We start from the raw sequence: 23,459 nt of genomic DNA on the forward strand, positions 1-23,459 counted from the left end.
CAGAATCACTCACCCGCTCATTACTGAAAAAAATTTTAAATTTGCTCTTACCCCAATTTATTTTAAAAGCAGACGCAATACAAAACATATTTACGATCAACTTCACTCTGGACATATCATACACTGAATCACACAATACGCAAATATCATCCATATATCCCAAAGCTTTCACACGTTTTCCATCACACCCGGGCACCACCAAACCTTTCACAACCTTATCATTTCTAATCATTTGCAACAATGGTTCAATCGCACAAATAAATAGGATGGGAGACAACGGACAACCCTGTCGCACACCAGACATAATATTAAACGATTCTGAAAAAAACCCATTCACCTGCACACAGCTCTTTGCATTCGCGTATAAATTCTTCAACAAACTCACAAACTGAACCGGAAAACCCATTCTCTCTAACACTTTGAACAAAAACACATGCGCCACACGATCAAACGCTTTCTCAAAATCTAACGCACACACAATCACCTTCTTATTCCGACCCTTACAATCCTCAAGCATGTCCCGCACCAACGCCACGTTTTCATGCAATTTCCTTTTCGGTACCGCACATACCTGATCCTCATCAATTACACACCCAATCACATCTCTCATACGATTCGCAATCAGCTTGGCAAAAATTTTATAATCCGTATTAAGCAAAGTAATTGGTCGCCAGTTTTCTAACCGTCTCTTATCTCCTTTTTTATGCAACAAAACTACCATACCCTTCTTCATCACATCACACATATTAGTCCCAGAAAACAACACTCTCATAACTTCTATAACATCCTTCCCAATTATATCCCAATATTTCCCATAGAAATCAGCTGGTATTCCATCGATCCCTGGAGACTTATTTTTAGCCATACTTCCCACCACATCTTTTACTTCACCATCCATAATCTCACCAAGCAAAAACGCACATTCACTTTCAGGAACAAAATTACACACAATATCCAAAAACTCCTCATCATCGCCCAAATCACATTTCTTCACATCATACAGTTTTTTATAAAAATCAGACACCGCATCAATCGCATCCTTACCAAACACCTCTTTATCATCCTTATCCAATAACACATTCATTCCACTTTTTCCACCACACATTTTTTTAAAGAAAAATCTAGTGCACTTCTCGTGATTATCTCTAACCTCCACCTTAGACCTAAATATAATTTCTTTCCCTTTCTCTCGGAACCACCCCTTAATATCTTTTTTTGTTTTTTCCAAATCGTGTCTTACATCCATACCCAAATTTTTACATTGTTGAAGGAACGTCATCCGCATATTAAAGCGTGAATATTCTAATCTTTTCCTTCTCGCTCTTCTATACCCTATCTGTCTAAAAAACCCACCAATCTTTTTTTTCACCCATACCCACCATTCACACACATTAGAGAAAGAACTTTTCTTCCTAACCCAAAACCCATATTTTTTCCCAAACCTAGTTTTTTCCCTTTTATCACTCAGAAAACTAACATTCATCTTCCATACCCCTCTACCATAAAAGAAATTATTTATAACAAAAACCCCCAACAAACACTCGTGATCTGAAAACCACACTCTCTCCTGCGCATAATCGACACATTTCATTGCTGAAGTAGAAAAAAAGAAAAAGTCCAGACGAGAATCCGTTCTTCCGTCATCGGCATGATAGGTAAATGGACCTGGTTTCCTGGTGACAGCGTCCTGCAAAGCAAAGTCCTGCAAAATTTTATTCCACAAAACTCCGGTAGCGTCCACATTAGACTCTGTGGATCCAGCTCGGGCCTGCTTCTCCAGGATACAGTTAATGTCACCAACAATAATTACAGGAACTTTACCGTGTAGAAAAAATTTTAAAGTATCAAAAAGTGCCAACCTATCAGATTTCACAGCATGGCCATAGATATTGATTAGCCTAAACTGCCACCCCTTGTAGGATAGTAACACGCAGACACATCTTCCTTCCTGAATGATTTGAGTCTGTTTGATGACAAACTCATTATTTTTAAAGAGAATACCAATTCCATCGTTCCTATTTGTGGAAGAAAAGGACCAAATTGCTTCCCCAAACTTCCATTCTTCTTTACTAGGATTTTTTGACAAACCACATTCTTGTACACAAACAATGTCACTGCCCTTAGAGGCCAAAAAGTCCAGGACTGCAGCACGCTTGTGAGCAGAGGAGAACACCCGTACATTTTGAGAGACAATCTTTAATCTCAAAGACATGCGGGCATAGTATGGTTAATGCAAAGGAAAGCCATGAGATAACCAGAACATATCACGTCCCAGGGAAATACATAGCTCTTTCCAGATTTGCCACATTGACTTCACTGAGGAAACCTTCCCCAGGAGAGCTGGGTACTTCTGAGGCCACCTCAGATGACTTAGGGCTAGAATTAGAGTCACTGTCCAGCAATGAGAAGGGATTTGCATGAGCAGAATCTTCCAATAAGCCTATCTTCAGTCTCTTCACCGCCTTTCCAGACTTCCCCCTTTTTGAGACCACTTTATGAAAAATTTCAGCACTAGTGGCACTAGGCATCCTGGCCTCCTTCTCGTCCTCCTCCGATATTGACCACTCCACTTTAGCTGAGTCTTCCATTTTTGACTCTGGGCTAGAAAAAGACAAAATTTGCATACTTGCACCATTATCAGGGTATGCACACCCACTAGGTGGCGCTGTGTCTTCACCTTCCATAGGCATAACCCCAGGTGTTTCATCAACACTTTGCTCTGCAGGAGGGACCACACCCAACTCCATGCTGTTAGTATGTGAGGTTAGAACCTCTCCTAATCCAGCTTTCCCAGGGTCCTGAGAAGCAGGCACAGAAACACTGCCAGCTGGCTCTGAAATTGCATCAGAAGTGGCAGCAAGGGAACTTGTTGTTCTCACCTGTCTGCCCCATGTTCTTCTCTCTTGCCCTAAAAAGGGAAACACCTTTGGACATTTCCTACAAGTATGACCCGGCAAACCACAAATGTCACACCTGGATGGGGAAATACATGCACTAGCCTCATGTCCTGTTTCTTTGCAATTCCTGCATACTTTGCCTTTGCATGCATCTTTGGTATGCCCGTAGGAAAAACATGATCTGCAAAAACATGGCATATCTTGGTAATAAAGATATCCCTTATTACCACCAATTGAAAAATTTGCAGGAGGATTCATCACTCCTCCAATACAGCTGGAGTCAGGTTTCAGCCTGACCCAGTACTTAATATCACCATTGAAAACTCCCCATAGGTTCTTCTGCTCCACACCTCCTCTAACATGGGTACAGTAGTGAGCTAAGAAGGCCCTGACCAGCCTTCTATCCAGAAATGGGTTATACATGTGGATGGTAATACATTTCTCCACTGCTGAAAAAAGAGGTTGCACTTCAATAGATTTTAAAGCCTCATGCATGTGTTTCTCCTTGAGCAACTGAAATACATTTAAACAGTAGGCGGCCTCAAAAAAGGATACGTCATACGTAGAAATATTACTGAAAGCTTGGATACAGAATACCTCTACCAACTTAACTCCAGCCAGGTCCAGAAGGATGTTCTCAATGATATGTCCAGTATCAACTTCTTCTCTCCTCTGCTCATTCACCACAAAACGGATAGTGTTACGCACAGCTGCCATCTTGAAAAGGAATGCCCAACGGCACGGTGATCGCTCCCAAAAACGTCGGATAGGACTCCACGAAAAGGCCGAACCCCCCGGCCCAGACCAGGCAATGAACCTGATCTGAGCCAAAAGGCCGAGAAGCGATAACCCGAATGGGCCGGCCGTTGACCGAGCCTGCCTAATACTGCTGTTCACCCCTTGCAGCGATTGATTCAGCCTACTCCTAGGCAATTCCATGGGGCCCTGCAGGCTCACACACATTTACAGCTACTAAGCGGGAGGGAGGTGAATAAAGGCCGGAGAGGAAGCCAGACAGGATTTGCTTCTTTTGCTTGCACCACAATGCAGTGCTGAAAGAGGAGGAGGAATCTACATAAAAACGCCTTCCTGGCAACGCCCAAATGCCCTCCTGCCATGCAGATAAACACTGGCAGCGGCAGCAAGTGCATGCCCACAGCCACCCCTTGTTCCTTCACACCTTGTATCAGCTTTAATCCAATCCAGTCCGGTGCTGCCTGCTGAGCAGCACTGACCAACACTGCCTGGGCCCAGGCTTTTATCTCTGAGGCAGGCCCCATTATGATGTCAGAAAGCTGGCTCTGGAATCCTGAGGGCTCCACTATGACACGTGCAAAGTTCCGTCTGAACTTTATATAAGACGGTGCGGCTCAGTCAGTCACTCAGTGTTGCCTGAGAGGGCAACACTGCAACAGCCGGCCGCCAGGCTGTCTTTTTTTTGCACAGCTACTTGCCTCCAGGAGGCCACAAGAGGGAGACAAGGGACTGCAAAATGGAAAATAGGCATCCACCAACTTTACAGACAACTTCTCTTTGCTCCTACAACCTCCATCCTTGCACAGTTTGTTATTCTTCCAGGTAACATAGTAACAAATCCAAATTGCTGCTCTCTTTGTAGGCAAGCAAGGGTTTGTTGCAACTGCAATTCTTACTTCTTCTTGAAATGTAGGGACGACAGTACATTCCATCACATCCATCTAGTGTACACAGGTAGGTCCATTGTGGCGGGTAGGCGGCTGGCTGCTTTAATGGCTGTTTGCTGTTCCCCTACTCCACTCCACTCCACTATTTGACTGTGGTGCTGCATCAATCAGTGGCTGGCTCAGGTGCAGCTCTTTAACTTACCTAAAAGGGAGGGCGGAGAGAAGACAAGGAAGGTGAATGAGCTGTTCCAATGTGAAATGCCGGAAACACAGAAACACAGAAGACACACACACACACACACACACACACACACACACACACACACACACACACACACACACAACAAGAGGTGGCAATGTATTAATTAATTGCATTTAATAAATGAGCTCATTATCACACATGACTGTACAAATGCATTGTCCAACAGGTGTTGAAATAATGGGATTAAAAGGGGAGATCCCATCAGAAAGACAAAAACAATAGCAAACACAAATAGCACTTTTGGAATCTGATTTTAGTCAACACATAAGGGAAGGGTGCACCGGTCCTGGAAATACTGCAATACCAGGTCAATGCGTGGAGTGGACAGAGCAAGCTCTATTTCCATCTCCCTGTTCGAAAAATCCATTTAATATATGGTCCCCAGATAGGGGACGTATCAGATATTAAACTGATAAGAACAGATTTTTTTTTTTTTTTTTTTTTTTTTTTTTTTTTTTTTTTTTTTTTTTTTTTCCACTCAGGTCTCAAGTCTAAAATCTTAAAACTCAAATCTTAAGACTTGGATCATCATAATGAAAAATGTATATATATATTTTTTTTTTTTTTTTTTTTTTTAATTTTCCTCTTTTAATATATTTATTGTACATACATATCCATTACACAAATACATCCATATCTGTTGCCATTTAAATCATGGCACCAAGCCTTTTTTTATCGCAAAAATAACAAGCATTTCTAAGTGTTCCTGCTTCAGGGTTTCACCATCCCATTCACTTTTAACCTCTTCCACCAACCAAGGTGGTATGCTAAATCTTTCCATAAAGCGGAAAAAATGTTTTGACAAATGTGATTCTATTCTTTCACGCAAATCCTCTATATCCGCCTTCTCCCGTAAAATCATAACCTCTCTCCTTATCTTCTCTCTTTCTTCACTTTCTTCTTTAGATATTTTAGCTTTCTCAATTTTTCTTTTTTCAGCCATTTTTTCTTTCCCCATATCTATATCTTTAACACTTTCTCCTCCACTATTCTCCATTTTTTTCGTTACTGAAGCAACCTCTTCAACATTCGGTTTACTTTTCTCCATACTCGTTCCGCTCTCTTGTTGCACTCCTCTTCCATGTCTCTTTGGACATATCCTGAAGACATGCCCACCCTCTCCACACATGTTACAAATCTTTTCCTCTTTGCAGTCTTGGTAGCTGTGGCCTTCCTGCAAACATTTCGTACAGACAGTCTTTTGACATTCTGCTGTATTGTGCCCATATTTTTTACAGTTCCTGCAGAAGATGTCCATCCCAGAAAAAAACAAATCTCCAGTTGTGTTTCCAATTTTAAAGCGTGCCGGCGGGATCACCAATTTCCCAGAAGTTTTGTCAAGTTTCAGTGAACAAAGAAATCTCCACTTACCGGTCCAAAAGCCAAACTCATTCAGGACTTTGCCTTTCTCCACAACTTTCCCACAATACTTCCCTAGGAATATGCTAATGTCCTCCTCTTCAACATATGGAGAGTACATTTTAACAGTCACAAGCCGTTGCCACTCAGAGAAGTGTGGCACCAGTACAATACCTTCCAGTCTTGAATCTCCACGTGTCTCATTAAAAATTCCCAAAAACTTCAAGTAAGTATCTTCGTTAATGAACGTGACGTCGTAGACACCTCTCCGTGGATAATCCATTACAGCCAGTATATCCTCCTTGCTCAGCCGAAACAGTCCCAGCAACAAATCTTTGCTCAGGAAACGCAGGTCTTTCTTGGTCCTTTCCAGTTCCGTCACCATAAAACGAACAGCGTTCCTGGTCTTCATATAATCCGGTACGGTCTCCATTCTGACGTCTTTCAAGGTAAACCTTCAACACCGAGGTGTCAGGTGGGTGATCGCTCCTCGTTGCCCTGGACTAATCCTCCTCCCCAATAGCAGCAGAGGGGTGAAGTCTCTTGTAAAAGAGACGATCCCCCCAGGCCAAGGAAAAGGGTACCAGGGCACCTCCTGACCAAGAAACAAGGCAATACCCTAAAGCACTACACTTGATCTTAGCCAAAAGGCCGAGAAGCGATAACCCGAATGGGCCGGCCGTTGACCGAGCCTGCCTAATACTGCTGTTCACCCCTTGCAGCGATTGATTCAGCCTACTCCTAGGCAATTCCATGGGGCCCTGCAGGCTCACACACATTTACAGCTACTAAGCGGGAGGGAGGTGAATAAAGGCCGGAGAGGAAGCCAGACAGGATTTGCTTCTTTTGCTTGCACCACAATGCAGTGCTGAAAGAGGAGGAGGAATCTACATAAAAACGCCTTCCTGGCAACGCCCAAATGCCCTCCTGCCATGCAGATAAACACTGGCAGCGGCAGCAAGTGCATGCCCACAGCCACCCCTTGTTCCTTCACACCTTGTATCAGCTTTAATCCAATCCAGTCCGGTGCTGCCTGCTGAGCAGCACTGACCAACACTGCCTGGGCCCAGGCTTTTATCTCTGAGGCAGGCCCCATTATGATGTCAGAAAGCTGGCTCTGGAATCCTGAGGGCTCCACTATGACACGTGCAAAGTTCCGTCTGAACTTTATATAAGACGGTGCGGCTCAGTCAGTCACTCAGTGTTGCCTGAGAGGGCAACACTGCAACAGCCGGCCGCCAGGCTGTCTTTTTTTTGCACAGCTACTTGCCTCCAGGAGGCCACAAGAGGGAGACAAGGGACTGCAAAATGGAAAATAGGCATCCACCAACTTTACAGACAACTTCTCTTTGCTCCTACAACCTCCATCCTTGCACAGTTTGTTATTCTTCCAGGTAACATAGTAACAAATCCAAATTGCTGCTCTCTTTGTAGGCAAGCAAGGGTTTGTTGCAACTGCAATTCTTACTTCTTCTTGAAATGTAGGGACGACAGTACATTCCATCACATCCATCTAGTGTACACAGGTAGGTCCATTGTGGCGGGTAGGCGGCTGGCTGCTTTAATGGCTGTTTGCTGTTCCCCTACTCCACTCCACTCCACTATTTGACTGTGGTGCTGCATCAATCAGTGGCTGGCTCAGGTGCAGCTCTTTAACTTACCTAAAAGGGAGGGCGGAGAGAAGACAAGGAAGGTGAATGAGCTGTTCCAATGTGAAATGCCGGAAACACAGAAACACAGAAGACACACACACACACACACACACACACACACACACACACACACACACACACACACACACAACAAGAGGTGGCAATGTATTAATTAATTGCATTTAATAAATGAGCTCATTATCACACATGACTGTACAAATGCATACAGGTGTTGAAATAATGGGATTAAAAGGGGAGATCCCATCAGAAAGACAAAAACAATAGCAAACACAAATAGCACTTTTGGAATCTGATTTTAGTCAACACATAAGGGAAGGGTGCACCGGTCCTGGAAATACTGCAATACCAGGTCAATGCGTGGAGTGGACAGAGCAAGCTCTATTTCCATCTCCCTGTTCGAAAAATCCATTTAATATATGGTCCCCAGATAGGGGACGTATCAGATATTAAACTGATAAGAACAGATACTACACTTGATCTTAGCCAAAAGGCCGAGAAGCGATAACCCGAATGGGCCGGCCGTTGACCGAGCCTGCCTAATACTGCTGTTCACCCCTTGCAGCGATTGATTCAGCCTACTCCTAGGCAATTCCATGGGGCCCTGCAGGCTCACACACATTTACAGCTACTAAGCGGGAGGGAGGTGAATAAAGGCCGGAGAGGAAGCCAGACAGGATTTGCTTCTTTTGCTTGCACCACAATGCAGTGCTGAAAGAGGAGGAGGAATCTACATAAAAACGCCTTCCTGGCAACGCCCAAATGCCCTCCTGCCATGCAGATAAACACTGGCAGCGGCAGCAAGTGCATGCCCACAGCCACCCCTTGTTCCTTCACACCTTGTATCAGCTTTAATCCAATCCAGTCCGGTGCTGCCTGCTGAGCAGCACTGACCAACACTGCCTGGGCCCAGGCTTTTATCTCTGAGGCAGGCCCCATTATGATGTCAGAAAGCTGGCTCTGGAATCCTGAGGGCTCCACTATGACACGTGCAAAGTTCCGTCTGAACTTTATATAAGACGGTGCGGCTCAGTCAGTCACTCAGTGTTGCCTGAGAGGGCAACACTGCAACAGCCGGCCGCCAGGCTGTCTTTTTTTTGCACAGCTACTTGCCTCCAGGAGGCCACAAGAGGGAGACAAGGGACTGCAAAATGGAAAATAGGCATCCACCAACTTTACAGACAACTTCTCTTTGCTCCTACAACCTCCATCCTTGCACAGTTTGTTATTCTTCCAGGTAACATAGTAACAAATCCAAATTGCTGCTCTCTTTGTAGGCAAGCAAGGGTTTGTTGCAACTGCAATTCTTACTTCTTCTTGAAATGTAGGGACGACAGTACATTCCATCACATCCATCTAGTGTACACAGGTAGGTCCATTGTGGCGGGTAGGCGGCTGGCTGCTTTAATGGCTGTTTGCTGTTCCCCTACTCCACTCCACTCCACTATTTGACTGTGGTGCTGCATCAATCAGTGGCTGGCTCAGGTGCAGCTCTTTAACTTACCTAAAAGGGAGGGCGGAGAGAAGACAAGGAAGGTGAATGAGCTGTTCCAATGTGAAATGCCGGAAACACAGAAACACAGAAGACACACACACACACACACACACACACACACACACACACACACACACACACACACACACAACAAGAGGTGGCAATGTATTAATTAATTGCATTTAATAAATGAGCTCATTATCACACATGACTGTACAAATGCATTGTCCAACAGGTGTTGAAATAATGGGATTAAAAGGGGAGATCCCATCAGAAAGACAAAAACAATAGCAAACACAAATAGCACTTTTGGAATCTGATTTTAGTCAACACATAAGGGAAGGGTGCACCGGTCCTGGAAATACTGCAATACCAGGTCAATGCGTGGAGTGGACAGAGCAAGCTCTATTTCCATCTCCCTGTTCGAAAAATCCATTTAATATATGGTCCCCAGATAGGGGACGTATCAGATATTAAACTGATAAGAACAGATACTACACTTGATCTTAGCCAAAAGGCCGAGAAGCGATAACCCGAATGGGCCGGCCGTTGACCGAGCCTGCCTAATACTGCTGTTCACCCCTTGCAGCGATTGATTCAGCCTACTCCTAGGCAATTCCATGGGGCCCTGCAGGCTCACACACATTTACAGCTACTAAGCGGGAGGGAGGTGAATAAAGGCCGGAGAGGAAGCCAGACAGGATTTGCTTCTTTTGCTTGCACCACAATGCAGTGCTGAAAGAGGAGGAGGAATCTACATAAAAACGCCTTCCTGGCAACGCCCAAATGCCCTCCTGCCATGCAGATAAACACTGGCAGCGGCAGCAAGTGCATGCCCACAGCCACCCCTTGTTCCTTCACACCTTGTATCAGCTTTAATCCAATCCAGTCCGGTGCTGCCTGCTGAGCAGCACTGACCAACACTGCCTGGGCCCAGGCTTTTATCTCTGAGGCAGGCCCCATTATGATGTCAGAAAGCTGGCTCTGGAATCCTGAGGGCTCCACTATGACACGTGCAAAGTTCCGTCTGAACTTTATATAAGACGGTGCGGCTCAGTCAGTCACTCAGTGTTGCCTGAGAGGGCAACACTGCAACAGCCGGCCGCCAGGCTGTCTTTTTTTTGCACAGCTACTTGCCTCCAGGAGGCCACAAGAGGGAGACAAGGGACTGCAAAATGGAAAATAGGCATCCACCAACTTTACAGACAACTTCTCTTTGCTCCTACAACCTCCATCCTTGCACAGTTTGTTATTCTTCCAGGTAACATAGTAACAAATCCAAATTGCTGCTCTCTTTGTAGGCAAGCAAGGGTTTGTTGCAACTGCAATTCTTACTTCTTCTTGAAATGTAGGGACGACAGTACATTCCATCACATCCATCTAGTGTACACAGGTAGGTCCATTGTGGCGGGTAGGCGGCTGGCTGCTTTAATGGCTGTTTGCTGTTCCCCTACTCCACTCCACTCCACTATTTGACTGTGGTGCTGCATCAATCAGTGGCTGGCTCAGGTGCAGCTCTTTAACTTACCTAAAAGGGAGGGCGGAGAGAAGACAAGGAAGGTGAATGAGCTGTTCCAATGTGAAATGCCGGAAACACAGAAACACAGAAGACACACACACACACACACACACACACACACACACACACACACACACACACACACACACAACAAGAGGTGGCAATGTATTAATTAATTGCATTTAATAAATGAGCTCATTATCACACATGACTGTACAAATGCATTGTCCAACAGGTGTTGAAATAATGGGATTAAAAGGGGAGATCCCATCAGAAAGACAAAAACAATAGCAAACACAAATAGCACTTTTGGAATCTGATTTTAGTCAACACATAAGGGAAGGGTGCACCGGTCCTGGAAATACTGCAATACCAGGTCAATGCGTGGAGTGGACAGAGCAAGCTCTATTTCCATCTCCCTGTTCGAAAAATCCATTTAATATATGGTCCCCAGATAGGGGACGTATCAGATATTAAACTGATAAGAACAGATTTTTTTTTTTTTTTTTTTTTTTTTTTTTTTTTTCCACTCAGGTCTCAAGTCTAAAATCTTAAAACTCAAATCTTAAGACTTGGATCATCATAATGAAAAATGTATATATATATTTTTTTTTTTTTTTTTTTTTTTAATTTTCCTCTTTTAATATATTTATTGTACATACATATCCATTACACAAATACATCCATATCTGTTGCCATTTAAATCATGGCACCAAGCCTTTTTTTATCGCAAAAATAACAAGCATTTCTAAGTGTTCCTGCTTCAGGGTTTCACCATCCCATTCACTTTTAACCTCTTCCACCAACCAAGGTGGTATGCTAAATCTTTCCATAAAGCGGAAAAAATGTTTTGACAAATGTGATTCTATTCTTTCACGCAAATCCTCTATATCCGCCTTCTCCCGTAAAATCATAACCTCTCTCCTTATCTTCTCTCTTTCTTCACTTTCTTCTTTAGATATTTTAGCTTTCTCAATTTTTCTTTTTTCAGCCATTTTTTCTTTCCCCATATCTATATCTTTAACACTTTCTCCTCCACTATTCTCCATTTTTTTCGTTACTGAAGCAACCTCTTCAACATTCGGTTTACTTTTCTCCATACTCGTTCCGCTCTCTTGTTGCACTCCTCTTCCATGTCTCTTTGGACATATCCTGAAGACATGCCCACCCTCTCCACACATGTTACAAATCTTTTCCTCTTTGCAGTCTTGGTAGCTGTGGCCTTCCTGCAAACATTTCGTACAGACAGTCTTTTGACATTCTGCTGTATTGTGCCCATATTTTTTACAGTTCCTGCAGAAGATGTCCATCCCAGAAAAAAACAAATCTCCAGTTGTGTTTCCAATTTTAAAGCGTGCCGGCGGGATCACCAATTTCCCAGAAGTTTTGTCAAGTTTCAGTGAACAAAGAAATCTCCACTTACCGGTCCAAAAGCCAAACTCATTCAGGACTTTGCCTTTCTCCACAACTTTCCCACAATACTTCCCTAGGAATATGCTAATGTCCTCCTCTTCAACATATGGAGAGTACATTTTAACAGTCACAAGCCGTTGCCACTCAGAGAAGTGTGGCACCAGTACAATACCTTCCAGTCTTGAATCTCCACGTGTCTCATTAAAAATTCCCAAAAACTTCAAGTAAGTATCTTCGTTAATGAACGTGACGTCGTAGACACCTCTCCGTGGATAATCCATTACAGCCAGTATATCCTCCTTGCTCAGCCGAAACAGTCCCAGCAACAAATCTTTGCTCAGGAAACGCAGGTCTTTCTTGGTCCTTTCCAGTTCCGTCACCATAAAACGAACAGCGTTCCTGGTCTTCATATAATCCGGTACGGTCTCCATTCTGACGTCTTTCAAGGTAAACCTTCAACACCGAGGTGTCAGGTGGGTGATCGCTCCTCGTTGCCCTGGACTAATCCTCCTCCCCAATAGCAGCAGAGGGGTGAAGTCTCTTGTAAAAGAGACGATCCCCCCAGGCCAAGGAAAAGGGTACCAGGGCACCTCCTGACCAAGAAACAAGGCAATACCCTAAAGCACTACACTTGATCTTAGCCAAAAGGCCGAGAAGCGATAACCCGAATGGGCCGGCCGTTGACCGAGCCTGCCTAATACTGCTGTTCACCCCTTGCAGCGATTGATTCAGCCTACTCCTAGGCAATTCCATGGGGCCCTGCAGGCTCACACACATTTACAGCTACTAAGCGGGAGGGAGGTGAATAAAGGCCGGAGAGGAAGCCAGACAGGATTTGCTTCTTTTGCTTGCACCACAATGCAGTGCTGAAAGAGGAGGAGGAATCTACATAAAAACGCCTTCCTGGCAACGCCCAAATGCCCTCCTGCCATGCAGATAAACACTGGCAGCGGCAGCAAGTGCATGCCCACAGCCACCCCTTGTTCCTTCACACCTTGTATCAGCTTTAATCCAATCCAGTCCGGTGCTGCCTGCTGAGCAGCACTGACCAACACTGCCTGGGCCCAGGCTTTTATCTCTGAGGCAGGCCCCATTATGATGTCAGAAAGCTGGCTCTGGAATCCTGAGGGCTCCACTATGACACGTGCAAAGTTCCGTCTGAACTTTATATAAGACGGTGCGGCTCAGTCAGTCACTCAGTGTTGCCTGAGAGGGCAACACTGCAACAGCCGGCCGCCAGGCTGTCTTTTTTTTGCACAGCTACTTGCCTCCAGGAGGCCACAAGAGGGAGACAAGGGACTGCAAAATGGAAAATAGGCATCCACCAACTTTACAGACAACTTCTCTTTGCTCCTACAACCTCCATCCTTGCACAGTTTGTTATTCTTCCAGGTAACATAGTAACAAATCCAAATTGCTGCTCTCTTTGTAGGCAAGCAAGGGTTTGTTGCAACTGCAATTCTTACTTCTTCTTGAAATGTAGGGACGACAGTACATTCCATCACATCCATCTAGTGTACACAGGTAGGTCCATTGTGGCGGGTAGGCGGCTGGCTGCTTTAATGGCTGTTTGCTGTTCCCCTACTCCACTCCACTCCACTATTTGACTGTGGTGCTGCATCAATCAGTGGCTGGCTCAGGTGCAGCTCTTTAACTTACCTAAAAGGGAGGGCGGAGAGAAGACAAGGAAGGTGAATGAGCTGTTCCAATGTGAAATGCCGGAAACACAGAAACACAGAAGACACACACACACACACACACACACACACACACACACACACACACACACACACACACACACACACAACAAGAGGTGGCAATGTATTAATTAATTGCATTTAATAAATGAGCTCATTATCACACATGACTGTACAAATGCATTGTCCAACAGGTGTTGAAATAATGGGATTAAAAGGGGAGATCCCATCAGAAAGACAAAAACAATAGCAAACACAAATAGCACTTTTGGAATCTGATTTTAGTCAACACATAAGGGAAGGGTGCACCGGTCCTGGAAATACTGCAATACCAGGTCAATGCGTGGAGTGGACAGAGCAAGCTCTATTTCCATCTCCCTGTTCGAAAAATCCATTTAATATATGGTCCCCAGATAGGGGACGTATCAGATATTAAACTGATAAGAACAGATACTACACTTGATCTTAGCCAAAAGGCCGAGAAGCGATAACCCGAATGGGCCGGCCGTTGACCGAGCCTGCCTAATACTGCTGTTCACCCCTTGCAGCGATTGATTCAGCCTACTCCTAGGCAATTCCATGGGGCCCTGCAGGCTCACACACATTTACAGCTACTAAGCGGGAGGGAGGTGAATAAAGGCCGGAGAGGAAGCCAGACAGGATTTGCTTCTTTTGCTTGCACCACAATGCAGTGCTGAAAGAGGAGGAGGAATCTACATAAAAACGCCTTCCTGGCAACGCCCAAATGCCCTCCTGCCATGCAGATAAACACTGGCAGCGGCAGCAAGTGCATGCCCACAGCCACCCCTTGTTCCTTCTCACACCTTGTATCAGCTTTAATCCAATCCAGTCCGGTGCTGCCTGCTGAGCAGCACTGACCAACACTGCCTGGGCCCAGGCTTTTATCTCTGAGGCAGGCCCCATTATGATGTCAGAAAGCTGGCTCTGGAATCCTGAGGGCTCCACTATGACACGTGCAAAGTTCCGTCTGAACTTTATATAAGACGGTGCGGCTCAGTCAGTCACTCAGTGTTGCCTGAGAGGGCAACACTGCAACAGCCGGCCGCCAGGCTGTCTTTTTTTTGCACAGCTACTTGCCTCCAGGAGGCCACAAGAGGGAGACAAGGGACTGCAAAATGGAAAATAGGCATCCACCAACTTTACAGACAACTTCTCTTTGCTCCTACAACCTCCATCCTTGCACAGTTTGTTATTCTTCCAGGTAACATAGTAACAAATCCAAATTGCTGCTCTCTTTGTAGGCAAGCAAGGGTTTGTTGCAACTGCAATTCTTACTTCTTCTTGAAATGTAGGGACGACAGTACATTCCATCACATCCATCTAGTGTACACAGGTAGGTCCATTGTGGCGGGTAGGCGGCTGGCTGCTTTAATGGCTGTTTGCTGTTCCCCTACTCCACTCCACTCCACTATTTGACTGTGGTGCTGCATCAATCAGTGGCTGGCTCAGGTGCAGCTCTTTAACTTACCTAAAAGGGAGGGCGGAGAGAAGACAAGGAAGGTGAATGAGCTGTTCCAATGTGAAATGCCGGAAACACAGAAACACAGAAGACACACACACACACACACACACACACACACACACACACACACACACACACACACACACACACACACACACACACACACAACAAGAGGTGGCAATGTATTAATTAATTGCATTTAATAAATGAGCTCATTATCACACATGACTGTACAAATGCATTGTCCAACAGGTGTTGAAATAATGGGATTAAAAGGGGAGATCCCATCAGAAAGACAAAAACAATAGCAAACACAAATAGCACTTTTGGAATCTGATTTTAGTCAACACATAAGGGAAGGGTGCACCGGTCCTGGAAATACTGCAATACCAGGTCAATGCGTGGAGTGGACAGAGCAAGCTCTATTTCCATCTCCCTATGGTCCCCAGATAGGGGACGTATCAGATATTAAACTGATAAGAACAGATTTTTTTTTTTTTTTTTTTTTTTTTTTTTTTTTTTTTTTTTTTTTTTTTTTTTTCCACTCAGGTCTCAAGTCTAAAATCTTAAAACTCAAATCTTAAGACTTGGATCATCATAATGAAAAATGTATATATATATTTTTTTTTTTTTTTTTTTTTTTAATTTTCCTCTTTTAATATATTTATTGTACATACATATCCATTACACAAATACATCCATATCTGTTGCCATTTAAATCATGGCACCAAGCCTTTTTTTATCGCAAAAATAACAAGCATTTCTAAGTGTTCCTGCTTCAGGGTTTCACCATCCCATTCACTTTTAACCTCTTCCACCAACCAAGGTGGTATGCTAAATCTTTCCATAAAGCGGAAAAAATGTTTTGACAAATGTGATTCTATTCTTTCACGCAAATCCTCTATATCCGCCTTCTCCCGTAAAATCATAACCTCTCTCCTTATCTTCTCTCTTTCTTCACTTTCTTCTTTAGATATTTTAGCTTTCTCAATTTTTCTTTTTTCAGCCATTTTTTCTTTCCCCATATCTATATCTTTAACACTTTCTCCTCCACTATTCTCCATTTTTTTCGTTACTGAAGCAACCTCTTCAACATTCGGTTTACTTTTCTCCATACTCGTTCCGCTCTCTTGTTGCACTCCTCTTCCATGTCTCTTTGGACATATCCTGAAGACATGCCCACCCTCTCCACACATGTTACAAATCTTTTCCTCTTTGCAGTCTTGGTAGCTGTGGCCTTCCTGCAAACATTTCGTACAGACAGTCTTTTGACATTCTGCTGTATTGTGCCCATATTTTTTACAGTTCCTGCAGAAGATGTCCATCCCAGAAAAAAACAAATCTCCAGTTGTGTTTCCAATTTTAAAGCGTGCCGGCGGGATCACCAATTTCCCAGAAGTTTTGTCAAGTTTCAGTGAACAAAGAAATCTCCACTTACCGGTCCAAAAGCCAAACTCATTCAGGACTTTGCCTTTCTCCACAACTTTCCCACAATACTTCCCTAGGAATATGCTAATGTCCTCCTCTTCAACATATGGAGAGTACATTTTAACAGTCACAAGCCGTTGCCACTCAGAGAAGTGTGGCACCAGTACAATACCTTCCAGTCTTGAATCTCCACGTGTCTCATTAAAAATTCCCAAAAACTTCAAGTAAGTATCTTCGTTAATGAACGTGACGTCGTAGACACCTCTCCGTGGATAATCCATTACAGCCAGTATATCCTCCTTGCTCAGCCGAAACAGTCCCAGCAACAAATCTTTGCTCAGGAAACGCAGGTCTTTCTTGGTCCTTTCCAGTTCCGTCACCATAAAACGAACAGCGTTCCTGGTCTTCATATAATCCGGTACGGTCTCCATTCTGACGTCTTTCAAGGTAAACCTTCAACACCGAGGTGTCAGGTGGGTGATCGCTCCTCGTTGCCCTGGACTAATCCTCCTCCCCAATAGCAGCAGAGGGGTGAAGTCTCTTGTAAAAGAGACGATCCCCCCAGGCCAAGGAAAAGGGTACCAGGGCACCTCCTGACCAAGAAACAAGGCAATACCCTAAAGCACTACACTTGATCTTAGCCAAAAGGCCGAGAAGCGATAACCCGAATGGGCCGGCCGTTGACCGAGCCTGCCTAATACTGCTGTTCACCCCTTGCAGCGATTGATTCAGCCTACTCCTAGGCAATTCCATGGGGCCCTGCAGGCTCACACACATTTACAGCTACTAAGCGGGAGGGAGGTGAATAAAGGCCGGAGAGGAAGCCAGACAGGATTTGCTTCTTTTGCTTGCACCACAATGCAGTGCTGAAAGAGGAGGAGGAATCTACATAAAAACGCCTTCCTGGCAACGCCCAAATGCCCTCCTGCCATGCAGATAAACACTGGCAGCGGCAGCAAGTGCATGCCCACAGCCACCCCTTGTTCCTTCACACCTTGTATCAGCTTTAATCCAATCCAGTCCGGTGCTGCCTGCTGAGCAGCACTGACCAACACTGCCTGGGCCCAGGCTTTTATCTCTGAGGCAGGCCCCATTATGATGTCAGAAAGCTGGCTCTGGAATCCTGAGGGCTCCACTATGACACGTGCAAAGTTCCGTCTGAACTTTATATAAGACGGTGCGGCTCAGTCAGTCACTCAGTGTTGCCTGAGAGGGCAACACTGCAACAGCCGGCCGCCAGGCTGTCTTTTTTTTGCACAGCTACTTGCCTCCAGGAGGCCACAAGAGGGAGACAAGGGACTGCAAAATGGAAAATAGGCATCCACCAACTTTACAGACAACTTCTCTTTGCTCCTACAACCTCCATCCTTGCACAGTTTGTTATTCTTCCAGGTAACATAGTAACAAATCCAAATTGCTGCTCTCTTTGTAGGCAAGCAAGGGTTTGTTGCAACTGCAATTCTTACTTCTTCTTGAAATGTAGGGACGACAGTACATTCCATCACATCCATCTAGTGTACACAGGTAGGTCCATTGTGGCGGGTAGGCGGCTGGCTGCTTTAATGGCTGTTTGCTGTTCCCCTACTCCACTCCACTCCACTATTTGACTGTGGTGCTGCATCAATCAGTGGCTGGCTCAGGTGCAGCTCTTTAACTTACCTAAAAGGGAGGGCGGAGAGAAGACAAGGAAGGTGAATGAGCTGTTCCAATGTGAAATGCCGGAAACACAGAAACACAGAAGACACACACACACACACACACACACACACACACACACACACACACACACACACACACACAACAAGAGGTGGCAATGTATTAATTAATTGCATTTAATAAATGAGCTCATTATCACACATGACTGTACAAATGCATTGTCCAACAGGTGTTGAAATAATGGGATTAAAAGGGGAGATCCCATCAGAAAGACAAAAACAATAGCAAACACAAATAGCACTTTTGGAATCTGATTTTAGTCAACACATAAGGGAAGGGTGCACCGGTCCTGGAAATACTGCAATACCAGGTCAATGCGTGGAGTGGACAGAGCAAGCTCTATTTCCATCTCCCTGTTCGAAAAATCCATTTAATATATGGTCCCCAGATAGGGGACGTATCAGATATTAAACTGATAAGAACAGATACTACACTTGATCTTAGCCAAAAGGCCGAGAAGCGATAACCCGAATGGGCCGGCCGTTGACCGAGCCTGCCTAATACTGCTGTTCACCCCTTGCAGCGATTGATTCAGCCTACTCCTAGGCAATTCCATGGGGCCCTGCAGGCTCACACACATTTACAGCTACTAAGCGGGAGGGAGGTGAATAAAGGCCGGAGAGGAAGCCAGACAGGATTTGCTTCTTTTGCTTGCACCACAATGCAGTGCTGAAAGAGGAGGAGGAATCTACATAAAAACGCCTTCCTGGCAACGCCCAAATGCCCTCCTGCCATGCAGATAAACACTGGCAGCGGCAGCAAGTGCATGCCCACAGCCACCCCTTGTTCCTTCACACCTTGTATCAGCTTTAATCCAATCCAGTCCGGTGCTGCCTGCTGAGCAGCACTGACCAACACTGCCTGGGCCCAGGCTTTTATCTCTGAGGCAGGCCCCATTATGATGTCAGAAAGCTGGCTCTGGAATCCTGAGGGCTCCACTATGACACGTGCAAAGTTCCGTCTGAACTTTATATAAGACGGTGCGGCTCAGTCAGTCACTCAGTGTTGCCTGAGAGGGCAACACTGCAACAGCCGGCCGCCAGGCTGTCTTTTTTTTGCACAGCTACTTGCCTCCAGGAGGCCACAAGAGGGAGACAAGGGACTGCAAAATGGAAAATAGGCATCCACCAACTTTACAGACAACTTCTCTTTGCTCCTACAACCTCCATCCTTGCACAGTTTGTTATTCTTCCAGGTAACATAGTAACAAATCCAAATTGCTGCTCTCTTTGTAGGCAAGCAAGGGTTTGTTGCAACTGCAATTCTTACTTCTTCTTGAAATGTAGGGACGACAGTACATTCCATCACATCCATCTAGTGTACACAGGTAGGTCCATTGTGGCGGGTAGGCGGCTGGCTGCTTTAATGGCTGTTTGCTGTTCCCCTACTCCACTCCACTCCACTATTTGACTGTGGTGCTGCATCAATCAGTGGCTGGCTCAGGTGCAGCTCTTTAACTTACCTAAAAGGGAGGGCGGAGAGAAGACAAGGAAGGTGAATGAGCTGTTCCAATGTGAAATGCCGGAAACACAGAAACACAGAAGACACACACACACACACACACACACACACACACACACACACACACACACACACACACACACACACACACAACAAGAGGTGGCAATGTATTAATTAATTGCATTTAATAAATGAGCTCATTATCACACATGACTGTACAAATGCATTGTCCAACAGGTGTTGAAATAATGGGATTAAAAGGGGAGATCCCATCAGAAAGACAAAAACAATAGCAAACACAAATAGCACTTTTGGAATCTGATTTTAGTCAACACATAAGGGAAGGGTGCACCGGTCCTGGAAATACTGCAATACCAGGTCAATGCGTGGAGTGGACAGAGCAAGCTCTATTTCCATCTCCCTGTTCGAAAAATCCATTTAATATATGGTCCCCAGATAGGGGACGTATCAGATATTAAACTGATAAGAACAGATACTACACTTGATCTTAGCCAAAAGGCCGAGAAGCGATAACCCGAATGGGCCGGCCGTTGACCGAGCCTGCCTAATACTGCTGTTCACCCCTTGCAGCGATTGATTCAGCCTACTCCTAGGCAATTCCATGGGGCCCTGCAGGCTCACACACATTTACAGCTACTAAGCGGGAGGGAGGTGAATAAAGGCCGGAGAGGAAGCCAGACAGGATTTGCTTCTTTTGCTTGCACCACAATGCAGTGCTGAAAGAGGAGGAGGAATCTACATAAAAACGCCTTCCTGGCAACGCCCAAATGCCCTCCTGCCATGCAGATAAACACTGGCAGCGGCAGCAAGTGCATGCCCACAGCCACCCCTTGTTCCTTCACACCTTGTATCAGCTTTAATCCAATCCAGTCCGGTGCTGCCTGCTGAGCAGCACTGACCAACACTGCCTGGGCCCAGGCTTTTATCTCTGAGGCAGGCCCCATTATGATGTCAGAAAGCTGGCTCTGGAATCCTGAGGGCTCCACTATGACACGTGCAAAGTTCCGTCTGAACTTTATATAAGACGGTGCGGCTCAGTCAGTCACTCAGTGTTGCCTGAGAGGGCAACACTGCAACAGCCGGCCGCCAGGCTGTCTTTTTTTTGCACAGCTACTTGCCTCCAGGAGGCCACAAGAGGGAGACAAGGGACTGCAAAATGGAAAATAGGCATCCACCAACTTTACAGACAACTTCTCTTTGCTCCTACAACCTCCATCCTTGCACAGTTTGTTATTCTTCCAGGTAACATAGTAACAAATCCAAATTGCTGCTCTCTTTGTAGGCAAGCAAGGGTTTGTTGCAACTGCAATTCTTACTTCTTCTTGAAATGTAGGGACGACAGTACATTCCATCACATCCATCTAGTGTACACAGGTAGGTCCATTGTGGCGGGTAGGCGGCTGGCTGCTTTAATGGCTGTTTGCTGTTCCCCTACTCCACTCCACTCCACTATTTGACTGTGGTGCTGCATCAATCAGTGGCTGGCTCAGGTGCAGCTCTTTAACTTACCTAAAAGGGAGGGCGGAGAGAAGACAAGGAAGGTGAATGAGCTGTTCCAATGTGAAATGCCGGAAACACAGAAACACAGAAGACACACACACACACACACACACACACACACACACACACACACACACACACACACACAACAAGAGGTGGCAATGTATTAATTAATTGCATTTAATAAATGAGCTCATTATCACACATGACTGTACAAATGCATTGTCCAACAGGTGTTGAAATAATGGGATTAAAAGGGGAGATCCCATCAGAAAGACAAAAACAATAGCAAACACAAATAGCACTTTTGGAATCTGATTTTAGTCAACACATAAGGGAAGGGTGCACCGGTCCTGGAAATACTGCAATACCAGGTCAATGCGTGGAGTGGACAGAGCAAGCTCTATTTCCATCTCCCTGTTCGAAAAATCCATTTAATATATGGTCCCCAGATAGGGGACGTATCAGATATTAAACTGATAAGAACAGATTTTTTTTTTTTTTTTTTTTTTTTTTTTTTTTTTTTTTTTTTTTTTTTTCCACTCAGGTCTCAAGTCTAAAATCTTAAAACTCAAATCTTAAGACTTGGATCATCATAATGAAAAATGTATATATATATTTTTTTTTTTTTTTTTTTTTTTAATTTTCCTCTTTTAATATATTTATTGTACATACATATCCATTACACAAATACATCCATATCTGTTGCCATTTAAATCATGGCACCAAGCCTTTTTTTATCGCAAAAATAACAAGCATTTCTAAGTGTTCCTGCTTCAGGGTTTCACCATCCCATTCACTTTTAACCTCTTCCACCAACCAAGGTGGTATGCTAAATCTTTCCATAAAGCGGAAAAAATGTTTTGACAAATGTGATTCTATTCTTTCACGCAAATCCTCTATATCCGCCTTCTCCCGTAAAATCATAACCTCTCTCCTTATCTTCTCTCTTTCTTCACTTTCTTCTTTAGATATTTTAGCTTTCTCAATTTTTCTTTTTTCAGCCATTTTTTCTTTCCCCATATCTATATCTTTAACACTTTCTCCTCCACTATTCTCCATTTTTTTCGTTACTGAAGCAACCTCTTCAACATTCGGTTTACTTTTCTCCATACTCGTTCCGCTCTCTTGTTGCACTCCTCTTCCATGTCTCTTTGGACATATCCTGAAGACATGCCCACCCTCTCCACACATGTTACAAATCTTTTCCTCTTTGCAGTCTTGGTAGCTGTGGCCTTCCTGCAAACATTTCGTACAGACAGTCTTTTGACATTCTGCTGTATTGTGCCCATATTTTTTACAGTTCCTGCAGAAGATGTCCATCCCAGAAAAAAACAAATCTCCAGTTGTGTTTCCAATTTTAAAGCGTGCCGGCGGGATCACCAATTTCCCAGAAGTTTTGTCAAGTTTCAGTGAACAAAGAAATCTCCACTTACCGGTCCAAAAGCCAAACTCATTCAGGACTTTGCCTTTCTCCACAACTTTCCCACAATACTTCCCTAGGAATATGCTAATGTCCTCCTCTTCAACATATGGAGAGTACATTTTAACAGTCACAAGCCGTTGCCACTCAGAGAAGTGTGGCACCAGTACAATACCTTCCAGTCTTGAATCTCCACGTGTCTCATTAAAAATTCCCAAAAACTTCAAGTAAGTATCTTCGTTAATGAACGTGACGTCGTAGACACCTCTCCGTGGATAATCCATTACAGCCAGTATATCCTCCTTGCTCAGCCGAAACAGTCCCAGCAACAAATCTTTGCTCAGGAAACGCAGGTCTTTCTTGGTCCTTTCCAGTTCCGTCACCATAAAACGAACAGCGTTCCTGGTCTTCATATAATCCGGTACGGTCTCCATTCTGACGTCTTTCAAGGTAAACCTTCAACACCGAGGTG

General features: G+C 44.6%; 5 non-coding genes and 7 pseudogenes across 5 annotated transcripts; all 12 read right to left on the reverse strand.

The window, feature by feature from the left end:
- Positions 1-5,072: 5,072 nt before the first annotated feature.
- On the reverse strand, positions 5,073-5,243 carry LOC142654383 (U2 spliceosomal RNA; annotated as a pseudogene).
- A 1,439-nt stretch (positions 5,244-6,682) lies between these two features.
- Positions 6,683-6,824, reverse strand: LOC142654590 (U2 spliceosomal RNA; annotated as a pseudogene).
- Positions 6,825-8,146: 1,322 nt separating this feature from the next.
- LOC142653589 (U2 spliceosomal RNA) lies at positions 8,147-8,337 on the reverse strand. The gene has a single exon (XR_012848516.1). It is a non-coding gene; the product is annotated as a U2 spliceosomal RNA (small nuclear RNA).
- Positions 8,338-9,665: 1,328 nt separating this feature from the next.
- Positions 9,666-9,856, reverse strand: LOC142653590 (U2 spliceosomal RNA). Its single transcript, XR_012848517.1, has one exon. It is a non-coding gene; the product is annotated as a U2 spliceosomal RNA (small nuclear RNA).
- Positions 9,857-11,184: 1,328 nt separating this feature from the next.
- LOC142654290 (U2 spliceosomal RNA) lies at positions 11,185-11,399 on the reverse strand (annotated as a pseudogene).
- A 1,378-nt stretch (positions 11,400-12,777) lies between these two features.
- LOC142654592 (U2 spliceosomal RNA) lies at positions 12,778-12,919 on the reverse strand (annotated as a pseudogene).
- Positions 12,920-14,253: 1,334 nt separating this feature from the next.
- Positions 14,254-14,444, reverse strand: LOC142653591 (U2 spliceosomal RNA). Its single transcript, XR_012848518.1, has one exon. It is a non-coding gene; the product is annotated as a U2 spliceosomal RNA (small nuclear RNA).
- Positions 14,445-15,794: 1,350 nt separating this feature from the next.
- On the reverse strand, positions 15,795-15,943 carry LOC142654468 (U2 spliceosomal RNA; annotated as a pseudogene).
- Positions 15,944-17,385: 1,442 nt separating this feature from the next.
- Positions 17,386-17,527, reverse strand: LOC142654593 (U2 spliceosomal RNA; annotated as a pseudogene).
- A 1,328-nt stretch (positions 17,528-18,855) lies between these two features.
- Positions 18,856-19,046, reverse strand: LOC142653592 (U2 spliceosomal RNA). The gene has a single exon (XR_012848519.1). It is a non-coding gene; the product is annotated as a U2 spliceosomal RNA (small nuclear RNA).
- A 1,338-nt stretch (positions 19,047-20,384) lies between these two features.
- LOC142653593 (U2 spliceosomal RNA) lies at positions 20,385-20,575 on the reverse strand. Its single transcript, XR_012848520.1, has one exon. It is a non-coding gene; the product is annotated as a U2 spliceosomal RNA (small nuclear RNA).
- A 1,326-nt stretch (positions 20,576-21,901) lies between these two features.
- On the reverse strand, positions 21,902-22,072 carry LOC142654384 (U2 spliceosomal RNA; annotated as a pseudogene).
- Between the last annotated feature and the right edge of the window lie 1,387 nt (positions 22,073-23,459).

Source organism: Rhinoderma darwinii, chromosome 5 (assembly GCF_050947455.1).
Source record: "Rhinoderma darwinii isolate aRhiDar2 chromosome 5, aRhiDar2.hap1, whole genome shotgun sequence".
NCBI classification, from domain to species: domain Eukaryota; kingdom Metazoa; phylum Chordata; class Amphibia; order Anura; family Rhinodermatidae; genus Rhinoderma; species Rhinoderma darwinii.